At 37.1% G+C, this 18,630-nt stretch overlaps 1 pseudogene; it reads right to left on the bottom strand.

The window, feature by feature from the left end:
* Positions 1-13,324: 13,324 nt before the first annotated feature.
* On the bottom strand, positions 13,325-13,969 carry LOC142434766 (malate dehydrogenase, mitochondrial pseudogene; annotated as a pseudogene).
* Positions 13,970-18,630: the final 4,661 nt, after the last annotated feature.

The raw sequence follows: 18,630 nt of genomic DNA, 5'->3' as shown, positions 1-18,630 counted from the left end.
TTACTTTCAGTAAGCAAGATTATGTCACCTGCATATTGCCTTCCTCCAATCCTGATGCCACATTCTTCTTCATATAAGCCCGCTTCTAGGATAATTTACTCAGCATACATATTGACTCACATCTTTCTTGCTTTTAAAACACGCAGTATTCCCTTGTTCTGTTGGCACAACTACTTCTTCATTAATGTACAAATTCCTCATGGGCATAACGAAGTGTTCAAGAATTCCCATTCTTCTCAAGGTTACCCAAAGCTTGTTATGCTCCACAAAGTTGAATGTCTTGGTATGGTCAATTAAAAAAAAAAACAGGCAAAAATATTTCAGGTATTCTTTGCTTTCGGCCAAGATCCATCTGACATCAGCAATGAAATCTCTTGTTCCGCATCCTCTTCTGAATCCAGCCTGAACTTTGGGCTGTTCCCCGTCAATGTACGGTTGCAACCATTGTTGGATGAGCTTCAGTAAATTTTTACTTACATGTGAAATCAATGATGTTGTTCTACACTGTGTGGATTCTGTTGGGTCACTTTCCATTGGAATGGGTACAAATATGGATTTCTTCTAGTCAATTGGCCATGTAGCTGTCTTTTAAATTACCTGGCATAGATGAGTGTTTCATCAGTTTGCTGAAATATTTCATTTGTTATTCCATAGCCTTGGTTTTGGTTAATGCTTTCAGTGCAGCTTCAACGTTTTTCTTCAGCACAATTGGTTCTTGATCAAATGTTACAATCTGAAATGGTGGAGCATTAGCGAGATTGTTGATTTTTTTTTTGGTATTGTGACTGTGTATTGTCTATATTATTTTGATATTTCTGCTTTGTTTTTCCTATAGAATCATTCAATATTGCAACTTGAGACTTGCTTTTTTATTCAACTCTTTCAATTTAAGATATGCTGAACATGTATTTACCTTTTGTTTTCTAATTCTAGGTTTTCGCACATTTCTTTATAATATTGGGCTGTTTTTTCAAGATGCCCTTTGGAACTTTGTGTTCAGCTCTTTCACTTCATGATTTCTTCCATTTGCTTGAGCTATTCTACCATTAAGAGGAATTTTCTGTCTTTTATGACATCCACAAAGATCTTTTTTTCTTTCCTGCTTCTTCAATGACCTTTGCTGTCTTCAGAAACGGTGTTCCTGATGTCCTCCTACAGCTCATCAAGTCTTCTATTATTAGTGTTCAGTGCATCAAATACACCCTTGAGATGGTCTCAAAATTCAGGTGAGATAGACACAAAGTCATATTTTGGCTCTTGTGTGCTTGTTTTAATTTTCCTCCATTTTATACTGAACTCACATATGAGCATTTGATAGTTCATTCCATTTGCAACCCCTGGCCTGGTTTTAGCTGCTAATAATGAGCTTCTGCATAGTTTCTTCCCACAGATATAGTCAGTTTGATTTCTGAGCATTTCACTTGGTGGAATTCATGTGTATAGTCACTGTTCGTGTTGCTGAAAAAAGGTATTTGCCATGAACAAGTTGTTGGTCTTCAGAAATTCTGTCATAGAATCTCCAGTTTTATTTCTAACACCAAGTCCATATTTTCCAACTACTATTCATTCCTCTTCATTTGCATTCCAGTCGCCAATAATTATCAAAGCATCTTGATTGCATGTTTGATCAGTTTCAGACTGAAGACCTTGATTGATATATTCAATAGCTTCATCACTGGTTTTTGTGATGTGAGCATAAATTTGAATAATAATCATATAGATTTAGTTTCCTTGAAGGTAAATAGATATAATCCTATCACAGACAGCATTGTACTTCTGATTGATCTTGCAAAGTCCTCTTTGACTATGATTGCTAAGTCATTCCTCTTGATTTTGTTATTCTCTGCATAGCAAATCAGATGCTTTTCTCATTCAAAATAGCCAATACCAGTCCATTTCAGCTCAGTGTAGTATATCAATCTTTGTGCATTTCATTTAATTTTTGATCACTTCCAATTTTCCTAGATTTATACATTGCACATTCCAAAATCTGATACTTAGCAGATTTTTGTCACTCTGTCTCCTTTTGGGGACATTTTGAGTCACGTCCCATCTGCAAATGGAGATCCTGAAGTCTCCATTTACACAGCTTTTACCCATCTCACAGCACCACTGTTGACTCCACTCCTAGAAATCAGTTCCTTCTCAATCACATTTCTAGGGCTGTCTAAACCCAAGGGCCCTTCCTCTAAACTATCATTGAGCACTTTCTGCTACCATTCATCAGTTCATCAGATCTGCCATTCCAAAGCTATACATAAGGTTTTCATTGGCTCCTTCCTCCAATGTGGGGAGCGGAGTCTTGCTTTGTTGTTAGTTCTTCGTCTAGAACCTCTACTGAAATCGGATCACTTTGTGTGACTTTGTTGGCATTTGAAACACCAGTGGCATAGCTTCCAGCATAACAGCAACACATAAGTTATCACAGTACGACAAACATGACAGACAAGTAGTGGCATTGTGACAATTGATAGATTATAATATCAGAAAATGGATTGAAGTTAATAATGTCTTTTGCTTCTTATTAAATTTCAGAAACTTTATAATTTCCTTACTTAAAAGAAATCAGCACAGTGATTCAAAAAGTTTTAAATTATAGTTATAAATATGACCTTTTAGTTCTTTTGTTTAGTTTGCATAGCAGAAGATTAACAAAAAATGTGTATGACTATTTTAATGTGGGGGTTAAATTATTAAGAAGCACTTATGAATGAGTACCTGTGAATTATCATCAGTACAGGGAACAAGCTATAATCACAGCGAACAAATTTTAGCACGTGTGTTATAAGATTGAAAAAAAAAGCAAAGAATAAAGGGGAAAAAAACCTATTCTTTGGAAGACAAAGCAATGGAACTCAAGAAGGTACATTTACCTTTAACTATAAATGAGAACAATTCATTTTCCTAACCTCCTATTAAGGAGACGTTGTGGCACAGTGGGTTAAATGCTGGCCTGTTAACTGTAAGGTCAGCAGTTGGAACCATCAGATCTCAATGGGAGAGAGATGTGACTTTGTTCCTTTAAAGTCTCAGAAATCCTAGGGAGTAATAAGTTAGATTTAACTTCATGGAAGTGATTGGGCTATCTCAGAATTGTGGTGCAGTGATTAAGCATTTTATTGCTTACCAAAAATTTGAACCCACAAGCCACAAAACGAAGTGGTTGTGCTTCTCTAAAGATTTATATCCTCAGAAACCCAGGGGCTATTGTATTCTGTCCTACCATGTCACGATTAGATGGAATTTGACCAGACAGCAATGTGTTGTTTTGCTTCAATCCTGGAATTAAACACTTTGCACACTGGATTTAAGAAAAATAAGTCACTGAAATGAAAACAAATAATTAATATGGCTTACCCTTACTTGGCTATTGCTATGAGTAAGTCAGAGGGCTGAGAACGTTACATGGATTATACAATTTACCTTTTTTTCTTAACAGTTTTATGGACACATAATGAACATATATTATAAGTCATTAACTTGATCATATTTAAGAGTTGTGAAATCATCATCATAATCAATTTTATGACATTTCCTTTCTTTATATCATTTAATTTTAACCAACCAAATAAGCAAAATATATGGAAGACATAAAGACAATATTTCCATCTTAAGGAAAAAACTAGAGTTTAGATATATTAGTTATCATAGCACAAGCCATCCAGATACTAAGGTGAAACTCTGTTTCTCTGTGTGTATGCACATGGTTGTGCATATATGCATGTATATGCATACTTTTAAAGAGTACTCTATATAATAGACATCCACCATTTGAGGCTACCTTTTGAGAAACATTTTTACATTTTATTGTTCCAGACAATAAATCTTACCTCAAAGTTGGATGCAAAATACTGGATTTTAGACAGGCTCACATATATTATTTAGCACATATGCCAGGTTCAGATTTTGACTATGAGTGAGCAGTATGAGGAAAGAGGATTTGGATTAACTTTGCATTGACCTAGCTCATGTTATACCATTGGCATCTGTGTTTTTAAAAATCAGCTACGACTGTTGTAGAAAGTGTGAGTTCCTGGTCACTGGAACATGGGCAGAGCAATGGTAGCAGTTGCTTCTTCTTTAGTTCAATTCTATGATGTGGCTTTGAGTTCTGCAACTGGAAGCTTATCTTAAAGTCCATTTTCATAACCCTTTGAATTACCTAATGTCCTTTAACAAATTGATTTCATATTTCAACTAGCCATAATGGATTTAGTAATCTCTTACAATTAAGACATCTGACTACTATAAACATTTGTTTGGCACACATGAATGCATTTAAAGGCACATTTAATCCAGCCATTTTAAAATCTCAACAAAACAAAACCCCTCCAAACTCACTGCCATTGTGTTGATACCAGCTCAGAGTGACCCGTAAAACCCAGGAGTAAAGTATTATGTTATAAAATTACCTCATGCTGAAGGAATCTCTCGTTTTCAATTCAGTGACCTTGAATAAGCCCTGACATCTTTTCTAAGAGAGTAAGTGGAAGAAACCTCTTAGAGCTTCAAGAAGGAATCCTCCTGTTGTAGTTGGTCGTGTTTGAGACTGCTAACCAAAAAGTCAGTTGTTCAAACTTATCAGCCAATTCTCGGGAGAAACATGAGACATTCTGCACTGGCACAACCTCAGGAACCCTGAGGAACACTGTCCAAAGGGTAACTCTATCAGAATCAACTCGATGGCAGGACTTTTCACTTACTGAAAATTGCTAAGTGTCATAGTTGGCTAAGAATCATTATTTCTCACTGCCACCAGGAATTTCTGAAAGAAATATAAAATGTAATCGAATGTCACACAGAAATAGTGCATGGTGTAAGCTTAAGCATAACAAATAATCTTATGTGCTTTAGAAAATGGTAGGCATTGAAAACTCAGGTTCTAAATTTACGTTGTTGTCAGGTGCCATCGAGTCAGTTCCGATCCATAGCAACTGTGATAGGTAAGGTTTATTGTGCCAACCTGGCTGATAAACACATGTGGGAATAATTGAAGGGCGGAGAGAGAAATGGCTCATAAAAGCCTCGCCTTTCTTGTTCTCTGATCTCTCGCTCTTTTATGATTGGATCAGAGTGTGGCTGCCTTAGCTTGCTCTCTGCCTCAATTTGCAAGCTATGCTACCTGTGGGACACCTAACCCGTGGACTGTGTCGCTGTAGTTTGAGGTTCCTTCAAGGCCTGCTTCGCCACGCTACTGGAGCATACATCACTTGAGCTGGGGACTGTCGGACCCCTGGTATCTGGCTGTCTGTTGGTGACCTGCCTTGCTGTTTGCTGCCTGTGGCTGAATAGCTGTCTGCTTCCTTAACTTGCACCCAGCGGCCCTCAAGACTTGAAGGACTGCCAGTGTTTCACGAAAGTGAGTTGCACTGAGCCATTTGTACTGCTCTATAATGAGCTGTTTGGTTATATATATTCATAAGTGTCCTGTTTTTGTTCTCTAGAGAACCCTGTCTAACATAGCAACCCTATGTACAACAGAACAAAACACTGCCTGGTCCTGCACCATCCTCAAAATCGTTTCTGTGCTAGAGTCCATTGTTGCAGCCACGGTGTCAAACCATTTCATTGAGGGTCTTCTTTCTCCCTGCCCCTCTGCTTTACCAAACATGATGTCCTTCTCCAGGGACTGGTCTCTCCTGACATATGTCCAAAATATGTAAGACAAAGTCTCACTATCATTGCCTCTAAGGGGCACTGTGCCCTTATTTCTTCTAACACAAATTGATTTGTCCTTTTGGCACTTTCAATAATCTTCAACCAATACTATCATTCAAGTGTGTCAATTCTTCTTCGGTCTTCCTTATTCAGTGTCCAACTTTCACATGCATATGAAGCACTTGAAAATATCATGTGTTAGGTCAGGCACAGCTTAGTCCTCAAAAGAACATCCTTGTTTTTCAATACTCTACAGAGGCCTTTTGCTGTAGATTTACCCAATGAAACTCATCTCTTGATATCTTGACTGCTGTTTTCATGAGGATTGATTGTGGATCCAAGCAAGACAAAATCCTTGACAACTTTAATCTTCTACCGTTTAACATGATGTTCCGTATTGGTCCAGTTGTATTTTGATCTTTTTTACATTGAGTTGTAATCCACACTGAAGGTTACAATCCTTGTTCTTAATCAACATGCACTTCAAGAAGTCCTTGCTGTCCGTAAGCAAGATTATGTCATTTGCATATTTCAGGTTTTGATAAACCTTCCTCTAATTCTGATGCCACATTCTTCTTCATATAAGAAAGCTTCTAGGATGATTTGCTCAGCATACAGATTTAATAAATATGGTGAGATGATACAACCTTGATTGACATCTTTCTTGATTTTAAACCATGTAGTATTTGCTTGTTCTGTTTGCATAACTGCCTCATCCTTAATGTACAAATTCATCATGAGCACAATGAAGAGTTCAAGAATTCCCATTCATCTCAAGCTTATCCATAGTTTATTGTGTTCCATTGATTTGGCTGCCTTGGCATAGCCAATATAAAACACAAGTAAACACATTTCTGGTATTATCTGACATTAGCAATGATATCCCTTGTTTCACATCCTTTTCTGAACCCAGTGTGAACATCTGGCAGCTTGCTATCAAGGTACTGCTTACAACCATTGTTGGATGTTCTTCGGTAGACTTTCACTTACATGCAGTATCAATGATATTGTTCTATACTTCACGCATTCTGTAGGGTCATCTTTCTTTAGTTGTCTTCCAAACTTCCTAGTATAGACAAGTAAGTGATTTCATTCTTCATCAGCATGCTGCAACATAGCATTTGGTATTCCATCTATTCCTAGCGCCTTGTCTGGGGGTAATGCTTTCAGTACAGCTGAAAAGTTCTCTGTCAGCACCACTGGTTCTTGCTCATATGCTACCTCCTGAAATGGTGGGATATAAACCAGTTCTTTTTGGTTCAGTGAGTCTGTGTATTCTTTCCATTTTCTTTTGATGCTTCCTTTATTATTCAATATTTAGCCTATAGGATCTTTCAATATTGCAATTAAGGCTTGAATATTTCTTCAGTTCTTTCAATTTCAGATAAACTAAGTGTGCTCTTCCCTTGTGGTTTTCTAATACTAGGTCTTTGCACATTTAATTATAATATTTTGCTTTGTCTTCTCAAGCGACCCTTTGAAATTTTCTAGTCAGCTCTCTGATTTAGTTGTTTCTTCCATTTGCTTTAGCTCTCTACAATTAAGGTCAAGTTTCAATCATTTCTGACATCTACTTTGATCTTTTCTTTCTTTCCTGTCATTTTAATGACCTTTTGCTTTCTTTGTGAATGATGTTCTTAATGTCCTTACACCGCTAATCAGGTCTTCTGTCATTAGTGCTCCACACTTCACATCTGTTCTTGAGATGTTTTTGAAATTCAGGATAGTCTCAAGGTCACATTTTGCTTCTCATTGTCCTGATTTACTTTTCCTCAACTTTTATCTTGAATTTCTGTGTAAGAAACTGATGACCTGTTCTACAGCCAGTCATTGTCCTGGTTTTGGCTGCTGATATTGAGCTTCTCCATTGTTTCTTCCTATAGATGTAGTCAACTTGATTTCTGTGTATTCTAACTGATTCATGTGTAGGGATTTGCTATGAACAAGACATTAATATTGCAAAATTTTATTATGCAATCTCTAGTTTCATTTCTGCAGATTTTTGCAGGTTTTTCTCCTTATCTTGACTTGTGCCCCATCAGCGAATGAAAATCCCCAAAGCTCCATTCCCACAGGATCTATCTGATTAATGCTGACTTTTTTCTACACTTACATTTTCATTGTTATTTGGTGCCATCAAATAAGTAACAAATCACACAGAACCAAAATGTACAACAGAATAAAACATTGCTTAGTCCTGTGGCAATCGCAAAATCGTTGCTCTGTGTGAGCCAAATGTTGCAGTAATTGTCAATCTAGCTCATGTGTATCTTCCTCTTTGTTTTCGACATACTTTGAAAGCATAATTATTCATTGTCCAGCTTTCACATGCATATGAAGGAAATAAAAATACCATGGCTTGAGTCTACTGCACCTTGGTCTTGAAAGGGACATATTTTTTTTGACATCTTAAAGAGGTATTTCACAGCAGATATGCCCAATGCAGGTAGAAAGACTGAACTTTCTATTCCAGTGAAGAGTTACAGTCTCTGTAGGTACACTATGAGTTGGCAAGACTTAAAGGCAGTGAGTTTCAATTTTAGAGTCTGTGCGAAATGAAATGTACTTGAGGATCTTCCTCTTTTCACTGATTCTCTAAGAAGTATGATGCCCTGCTCAGGGGACCAGTCTTTCCTGATGGCATGTCCAAAGTATGTGAGACACAATCTCACCATTTTGATTTCTAAGGAAAAATTTAGCTGTACTATAAATGTGCTTATTTTGAATTATAAGTGGATTAATCTTAATAATAGATTCTTTAAGTATTATAATAGAGATTTGTTATGAAAATAACTTCACTTTAAGGCCATCAGATTTCACAGACAGGGTCCTATGTTTACAGAAGTAAAATAATTAATAGTGATATAATGAGTACTTTCATTTTAAAAGCATAATTAGAAAGATACGCAAAAGTAAAATTTCCAAGCTTCATAATTCTTATTCATACATCAAAATAATAGTTATACTTGATCCTAGCCTATGTTAATTGTTCCTTTTCTTCATTAGCATACCAAAATAATTGGTTAAATGACCAATATGTAGTCCAGTCAACATGAGATGTTTTAAAATAAAATACATAGAAAACAAAGAAGGAATTAGATTCTGAATATTGCTCATAAGCAAGTTGTAATGGGTAATGGCATTCAAATGCAGAGCCTAATCCAAAGTCTGTTAATCATCAATAGCAATAATAATCTGTTGAATATAAAACTGGTAGAATGCCAAGTAATAAACGGAGGATTGATTGAGTTAGAAAATCACCATTTCTACGACCATGATAGCAATAATTGATTCAGGAAAACTCTATCAATTACCTCTAATTGTTTTATTGAAAGAGAATTTGCTAGGGATAAGAATATATATAAAGTTTCAATATATTTACTTAAAATTAAATGCTCACTGTTGTTGAGTTGATTATGGTGTGCAAAGTGACCCTATAGAGTTTCCATGGGGACTGCCACATCCCCTTTCTCCCCTGGAGTAACTAATTTACTTGAACTGCCAACCTTTCAGTTATTTGCTAAGCCTGTAACCATTGTGCCAAGTCTAATGATGTTAGGTGGCATCTAGCTGCTTCTGATTCATTGTTCTTCAGCACGAAACACTGCTCAGTCCTGTGCCATCTTCACAATCATTGTGTTTGACACCATTCATCTTTCTCTGATTTATTTGCCAAGCATATCCTTACTTTTTTCTTAATTACAAAGAAGAAAAAATTACTTCTATAGTGAAAAAATATGGCAAACACCACTTTATGTTAAAGAAGTGCATTTAAAGACCAGAAGAATACTATTTGGGTGTCTCTTAATATAAATAAGTGTCAATGTCTAATCAATTGAGCCTGAAGATTATCATTTCAAATGGCTGCAGTATAATTGACATGGATGAAACACTTACTTATTCTTCTGTGACCCTTGCCTTTTTTCAGAATGCTTGCCATTGTATTTTAGTTGATTTATTATACATCATTGAGCACAACACAGGAAATTTCAGTTGACATTCATCAGCCAAGGAGTATGTAGTGTCAGAAAGGTTTCAGTTATAACATGTCTAAAAGCCTTAATTCTCCTTTTATAGTTATGCTGACATTCAAGGAAAGCACCCTAAAATAGAGAGCCCCATTGAGATGAGCACATGCTGTCATCTGCAGTGTGTGCTAAACTGTTGGCAAGGATAACTTCAACTAAATAACCCCAACCGTTGGACCCAGCATCAAGCATATGTGCAGTGTTTCTGATACATACCCTCCATTGATGGTTGGTATTTAATAGTTCTACTAATGTTTTAACTTTCTTGGCATTCTTCAGGGTGTGTGTGTGTGGAGTTCTTATGAATGTTGATTTGCACTTTTTTGAGATTTCACCTGCCGTTATTATCCCTTACAAGACTGAAGATCAGGGATTTTTCTTACAAGTGCCACTATGAATATTACTGTAACCTTCATGCTAGTTAGAACGTCCTAATTGTTTTTGAAAATTTGATTATCCCACACTTGAGTCTAGCACAGGATCTGATTAGGCAGATAACCTGAAAGGCTCCCTGTCACCATGTTAGTACTGGTTTATCCAGCAATCAAGAGATCCTGTGGGGAAAAAAAAGTGAAGACAGGAAAGAGTGTGAAATAGATGAACCAATATTAATGCTGTAGTCATTATAAAAATTCACTTACTAACATCATCAAATTATCAAGAATTCTCATTATTTTAAAAAGCTCAAAGTATGTATTAACAGAAAGTCGTATCAGTGAGGAACTACACATACAAGCCAGGCATTTAACACGCATTCTTATTTGCTACTAACAACAGTCCTATAATAATAGGCTTAAATTATTCCTGTTTTAGATATGAGAATATTGAAGCTAAGCAAGATTAAATACTTATTAGTAAGTGGTGGGTCTAGACCTAAAATCTAGTGGTATAAATCCTGACCCTTGCGCTTCTCCTCTCTATGTATTATAATATGTTCATTTGTGTAAGAATAATTATATTCAAGTAGCTTACTATCTACTTACTATACATTCAAGCTAACCGAGCAGATATGTGGAAGGAGCAGATATCTGAAAGTCTAAAACAGACAAACAAATCTTTAACAATAATAAAGACAAATGCTAACAAAAATGCAGTTAAAATTTTCCAACTGAGATACTGAGCACTTTCTCAACTACTGTAGCCAATTTATTTTAAAGGGTATATTCTTACAGCAATGAATGAAAGTTGCTACTTGAGAAGGCAGTTGTCATGTGGACACAAGGGAGAGGCTGGTTTTTTTGAACTGCTGACCTAGTGGTTTGCAAGACAACTCACAACCCACGTGGGATCAAATGCTCAAATTAGATTTTTAGTCTCTGCTCCTAATTATGAACAAACATTCCAGGATTGAGAACCATTCAAGGAAACTTGAAAAAGAAATATGAGAGAATATTAGTGTGCTTTTAGAAAACATTATGGTAGCTGAGTTATTAAAATGTTAGAAGGTAACATTGAAGGCATTACTCTGAACAGAAAGCAAAAAGGGAATGAGATGGACTAAGAACAGAAAACATAAGAAAATTAGACAGCAGAACCACAAAGTCCAGAATGAGAGCAGAGTAAAAATGGCAGAGGAAATGACTATCAATTAAATAATTAAAATACATATTTTTAGAAATGAAAGGAATGATCAAAAAGGCCCCCTGAATACCCCATACAATATTTGAAATAAAATAGCCAGGTAGCAAAGGACTTCAATATTAAATTTTAAAACACTAAGATAAATGAAGGAAATCTACAAGGTTCCCAAAAGAGAAAAATTAGCATACAAATGATCAGGAATTAGAATGACATTCAACTTCACAACAGCAGCAATGAAAGTTAGACAATAATTTAGATATTTATCCCCACATATATTAGGACAAAAGGTTATTTTCATACATTCATGCCCACAAATTTCTTTCCATTAACACGTTGCTAGGAATTTATTGGAGGATGTAATCCATCAAAATGAGGGAGAACATTTTTACATGATGAAGATGTGGACCATGAAATACAGGAATCCAGATTAGAGAGAGACAAGGGTAAGCCCAACGATGACAGGGAAAAGAGGTCCTAGGATCAATATTGTGCACCAGTGGAGATGATAACCTAGTCTAGATTGGGGTGCTTGAAAAAAATCATAGGAGTGAGTGATCATCAAAGATGAACTAGATCAAGTAGCATGTTTCTCAGTATGCTAAATGAAGATTCATTTAAATTGACAAGTATTTGTGTTTGAAGTAATAAGAGTTAAAGGAAAAGCAAAGCAGATTTCAAAAAGTGAAAATAATTAGGGAGAAGTTAAAAAATGAAAAATAATCAAAGTTTAACAGTGTTCAATTCTACTGTTGTAAAATCATGATAAAGCCATAAATATATATTAATATTCTTCAAAGTCTTATGGATCTGAAAGGACTCAGCGGGAGTCATTAGGAATGTGGGCTGTCATGGAAGAGAAAAGTATCTGCATTGTCCAGAGTGAAAAAAAATAGAAAGTACTTAAAATTTTAAAAATTAAGATGCAAAATATTTCATAATTAGAGATCTCACCTTCATAGGGCAGCTGAATGATAAATAAAGAAGACCAGAGAAGAATGGATACATTTCAGTGATATTGTTCATGAGCAATATTGAAAGTACCGTGGAGTGTCAGAAAACAAACAAATCTGTCTTGGAAGAAATGCAGGCAGAGTACTTTGTAGAAAGTAGGATGGCACGACTTCGGCCCACATACGTCGGACATGCTGTTAGGAAATATCAATCCCTGGAAATGCACAGTATGCTGGGTGGTGAGAGGACATTAGGGGCTTGCTGAAAGAGAGGAAGTTCCTTGATGAGATTAATTGACACAGTGCCTGTAGCAATAGCTCAAACATAACAATTGTGAAGATGATGGAGGACCTGGCTGTGCGTCATTTCATTGAACCTGGGCTCTCTACGAATCAAAATCAACTTGATGCCACCTAATGACAAGAGAGACAAATATTACTAAAATAAGAGGAAGGAGTTAAAGGATAGAGGGTAAAGGATAGTTAAGGGGAGATTGAAACTTCTTCAGGCAATTTTTCTCAGAGAGAAGCTGGCCTAAGGACAAAGCATAGCAAGTAAGTAGAGTTAAGTAGAAGTACCAAGCCTTAAGGTACCTTAATGCTGAACTAACAATTATATTAGGCAATAGATTGTCACAAATCCACTTTCATAGAGTTCATTCAAACTCAAAACAACCCTATAGGGTGCCTGCGGCTGTAAATCTTTAGAGACCAATTTCAACTTTCTCCCAAAGAAAGACTGGTAGGTTTGAACTGCCAACTTTGCTGTTAACTGTCCAATGCTTACCCAGAGGAACCTGCACGAGGCTCTCTTAATGAGTCCATAACTAATTAACTGCCATGGACTTGATGCCGATTCATGGTGACCCTATAGGACAGGGTCTGAACCTTTGGGTTCTGAGACTGTAACTTTTTTTTTTTTATGGGGCTTTGGAAAAGAAATCAAAGATGGCTTTTATTGATGCTCCGATTTGGAAGGGATGGTAACATTCTTACAACAAACATTGTCAGGGAAAGTTAGAAAAGCAACGAAGATCTTTGAAATGACTTTCTGTGACAAGAAGCCCAAATAAGCTAAGGGACCTGCGGCTTCCTCTGGCAGGCATCTTACTTCGTGTTCTTCACAAACTCCTCCCCTTTCTTGATGGAGGTTTTCAGCTTGGGGATGGCGTCGGCAATCATCTTCTCCTCGAACGAGGACACCTTGCCGATGCCCAGGTTCTTCTCCAGCCCGTTTTTCCCCAGCAGCAACGGCGTGGGGAAGTAGGTGCAGTCCGTCTCCTGGCACTTTACAAAGGAGCACTGGATGACGCCCTCCTTGCAGTTCAACACATCCACGATGGAGAAGATGAAGCGGGCGCCCGTGTAGGCCATGGACAAGGTGGCAGAGCCTGCCCTCGGTTTTGCCTGGACCACCTCCGTGCCGGCCTCCTGGATGCGCCCGGTGTAGGCCGTCAGCTGATCCTGGGGAAAGTCCACCTTGGGCGTTCACTGGAAGATCAGGGAAGTTGACTCAAGCCAGGTCCAAACCCTTCAGCTCCGCACGAAAGTGCTGGCCCTGACGACGTCCAGGGTGGTCACGCTGAAGATCTTCTTGAGGTGTCCACGCCGTGCTTTTTGAACACCTCCATGGTAATGGGGATGGTGGCGCTGACCGGATTGGCGATGATGCGGATCACGGCTTCGGGGCAATGCTGGGCACAGGGTGGCCCCGATCGTGGCGTTGGTGTTGAAAAGGTCGTATCGCGTCATGCCTGGCTTTCTTGGGACTCCCGCTGGGATGACCACCACGTCGTAACCTTTCAAGCAGTCGAGCAGCTGTTCGGGTCCAAGGCACCCTTTCACATGGGCTCTGGTCTCGATGTGGCTCAGGTCGGCGGCTACTCCAGGAGTATGAGTGGTATCGTACATGGTCAGGCGGCTCACCAAGGGGCTGCTCTTCAGGAGAAGTGAGAGGGGCTGCCCGATTCCTCCAGAAGCGCCCAGCAGGCTACTTTAGCATGGTTCTGGGCCGAGGTGCTGAAGCTGCGGCGGACTGTAACTCTTTATGGGCGTAGAAAGCCCCGTCTTTCTCCCATTCATGAGTCAATAGGGCTGCTTTATTATTTAACTCAGAATGATCGTTTCTGTCATTTGAAATGAAAGGTACTTCGATACAATTACATTATTCAATAAATTGTACTGGGGCAACTAGTTTCTTAATTTCTTGTTCCTTACACCAAAATAAATTCCTCCTGAATGTAAATTTTGCTTTTAAAAAGGATACCACAAAATATTTCTAAGAGAATATGGACATGATATTCCTTTGAAAATTGAATGCTGCATAAATGAAAGAAATTCTCTAATTCTAAAAGGTAAACATTAATAAAAAAGCAAGGTTGAGTCAGTGTGACAAAATTATGTAGTTTTCTGTATTTTGAATAAACCATGAATGGGTCACAAAAAAAGTAGTTTCTACTCTTGAGTAGGTAGCTTTGTCACATTAGTCTAATCTAATTTTACTGGGTAGATATGCTGCAAATGATGCACAATATTCACCAAGGCCCCTACCTTCTGCATAGAGGTACTATTTGAGAGTCTTTAATTGGAACTGTATATATACAATTAAAAAGAATCATTTTGGCATGCCTTCTAAGTGCTTTTTAATGGAAAATATAAATTATTCACCACAAATGCTATCATGAACCTCATTCTTATTCCTCTTATTAACAATAAATTATAGGTGAGCTATAGGGAATATTGACTTGATGCAGTCATTGGGTACTTGGTGACCTAGCACTTTTTCTAATGGTTTCAGAAACTAATATCTCTCTCTTGCTCTCTCGTCAACTAAGTCTCATATTTTAATTACCGAATATATTCGTGGATAAGCCGAGTTTTTCAGCACAAAAATGTGTTAAAAAACTGGGGTTCAGCTTATACACGGGTCAATGGTGCCCCAGTTAGGTGTACCATCTCGCTGTTGCCCACCCCCCCCCACAGGTAATGGAATGAGCGCCCCTTATCTCACAGGTTATTGCCCTTTCTCCGCTGTTCATTCAAAGCCCCGCTGACACTGCAGGGCTTTGAATGTTTGTTTACTCACATCTAACCATTCAGAGCCATCCTATGACGTGTATCTTTGAATAAGCCTTTTAAAGACCGTGTGCAAAGGATGTGGCATGAATGGATGTCATCTGGTCAAGCCCAACTAACAAAAGGAGGAAATCTCATGAAGCCTGACACAGAGTTAATAGCAAAGGGGGTTCAAGATGCGTGGGAAGACGTCCTTGAAGACATCATGGTGTGACGTGCCTTCCAGAAATGTAGTATTAGTAATGCTATGGATGGCAGTGAAGACTGCGCTTTGTATGAAAAGGACAGCAGTGATGGTGATGACGGCGATCTCAGTGAGGACAGCGTCTATGATGACCTCACACCAGCTGAAGCTCTGCATTGGGATATGGATGATGATGAGGAATCCAGTTTTGAAGGATTTGACTCTTTACATTTTAGCTTGGTTGCTGATTGAGCTCAGGGAATAGTACTCTTAAGGTATCATTGTTGATACTTTATTGTTTTTGTTGAACCTATTTTCCATTTACTGTGCTGGTTTACTAATGCTAAATGACTTGTCCTTTTATTTTTGTTTTTTATTTAAATATTTAAATACATCACCCCACTGATGTCTCAATTTTTAGTAATTTTATTTTTCTTTGTTTTGATTATTGAAACTCACCAATAGCTGCTGCATTTTCCACCCTAGGCTTATACTCGAGTCAATCAGTTTTTTGGTTTCCTAGGTAATAATTAGGTACCTCGGTTTATACTCAGGCTGGTTTATATTCGAGTATACAGTTTTTGAGATATATTCTAATTCTTCAGAATTTTTTTCATAGAATTTCCTAGTCAGGAAGCTGCTGATGTTTGCAATGATCTGAATCCAACTTGTAATGTAAACAGACCATAAGTGCAAGAAACTAGGAGGTTTTGAATACTAGGTCCTGATAAAAGAGATAACTTGCTTACTCTGGTATCTAAAAAACTGAGCAAAAATTCTAAAACACAGTGAGATGAAAAACACCAATCAATAAAAAACAAAGCATTTAAATTCTCTTCATTCATTCTACAAATATTCAAGTATGTTTTACAAAATTGAGTCCCTGAGTGATGCAATGATAAAGCACTGATCTTTAGAAGAACTACCTGGCTGTCAATCTACTTCTAAAAGTTCACAGTCTTGGTAAACCTTACAATTCCAGACACTATTCTTTCTGATACTCGACCACAATCTGATTTCTTCACCATGCTATGGATACATATTTTCAGTGATCTCTTCATGAGGGCAAGTATCAAGTAGGGCCAGATCATAAGAATTACTTGTTCTTAAATTAAGTCTGAAATTAGGTATGAGCTCAAATCCATTCGTATTTCTATCATTTATATATGTCCCTAGCCTATATTAGAGACCTTATTATCTTTTTATTGATGAACATTATGGATTATTGACCTATATAGATCAAAACCTCTTTTTTATTTTAGGTACTATATGCAATATGGAGCCCTGGTCGCTTAGTGGTTTTGCATTGGTCTGTCCAAAAAGTCAGCAGTTCAAAACCACCAGCTGCTCCAAGGGAGAAAGATGAGACTTTTTACTTCTATCGTGGAAACTCACAGGGGCAATTCTACCCTGTCTTACAGGGTTGCTATGAGTCAGAATCAACTCAATGGCAGTGAGCTTGTTTGTCGTTGTTTATTTGGCATATACTGGTGATATATTATTAAACCAAACAAATTTAACCATATCTCTGCTTTTAATGAAAAGCCAGATATTGAGCTGGTAATTGCAATTCAATAGAATATCTACAAGTAATTAAAACCTTATTTTCCTAAAAAATTAAGCACTAAAAGTAAAGGTAAATAGGATCCAAATGAGGTCTACCATGACAAATTTTAAAAATAACTATAGGATATTAGGGCTAGAAGGTAATTATAAAATTAATTAATACTACTACATTGTTTTACAAATAAGGAAGCTAACATATAACACTAAATAAATACAATAAATAATTGCCCACCACTAGCAGGGATAGAAGCAGACCTAGGTTGTCTGAGACCTAGATCAGTGTTATTATTATCGCATTAAGCTGTCGTGATGCCAGTTGCATCATATTGACCAAGATGCATCTCTTTACATAATCAGGGCACATCTTATTGGGAAGATAAGGTCTGGTATTTTATGAATGTTTCTATCAGCCTATATATGGCTTGTATAAAGGGGGAATATTACTTAATAAAACCATTAACCACCAATTTCTACTCCTAAAAGGTTTTACTTTAATTTTAAGGGAACTTTTTAAACACCAATATACAACTATTTATAATGGCAGATTTCCTACAGACTAATTAATTCCTGCAAGGAATTTTTTGTACCAAAGTAGGTCATCAAGAGGAAAATAAGCTCATTGAAAGGCTATTGCTTTTGCATAAATTAATTTAAATTTTAAATGGACAGCTTAGAAGTAATATTTCCTGAACATCTCAGGGTTATTAGTCATCAATAGCATCCAAAAAAGGAGCTCTTTGCTTCTGGACAACAACGTGGTGAAAATAATATCCAGATCACATGACCAAGTTTTACTTGCTCTGTTTCATTGGTAAAGAAGCAGTTTTACTCAGGTACGTTAAGGAACTAGAATTACTCTAATAGCAATATAACCTGTATTACAAAATATACAAATTTCTACAAATATTAGATTTGTTAAACTTCAAATTGGTAGTTGGTATGGAGCTCTGGTGATGTAGTGGTTATTTGCCTGGTCAGCATTTCAAAACCATCAGCAACTCCGCGGTGGATAGACTGGACTACCTAATCCTGTAAACAGTCTCAGAAATGCACAAGTGGTCGCTATGACTCCTTATTGACTCGCTGGCAGTGAGTTTATGCTCAAGGTGCAGGAGTGGGCAATGTTTCACTCTGTTGTGCATAGAGTCTCTATGAGTTGCAACAGATTTGGTAGCACCTAACAACAAGATATTAAAGGCAAACACAAAGTAAAAAATAAAACAAAATAAAGAAACATTTGCATGTTTATCCTACCCAAATATAGCAATTTTCCTCTTATAGATAAGCCCTTAAACATTATGGACAGCAGTTCTACTCTATGGACTTGCTATAAATAGATTTTTAGTATTCACATTCAATCATTTTCTACTTCCCTAGTCTATTCATGGGCCTACATGTAGATGATAATTATGTAGTTTTCTTCTCATATGTTTAAAAGTTTCTTCATATAACTCATTTCAACTATTGACCTTGTTCACTTGATAACTGAAGAAATATAAGCAATGATAAGTTGCTTATGCCCCCAACACCATATCTACACACCTACCTCTGTGTATCTTTGCTTATATATTCTACTCATAGAGGCTAC

Source organism: Tenrec ecaudatus, chromosome X (genome assembly GCF_050624435.1).
Source record: "Tenrec ecaudatus isolate mTenEca1 chromosome X, mTenEca1.hap1, whole genome shotgun sequence".
NCBI lineage: Eukaryota > Metazoa > Chordata > Mammalia > Afrosoricida > Tenrecidae > Tenrec > Tenrec ecaudatus.
This window is presented reverse-complemented; position numbering and strand designations above follow the sequence as displayed.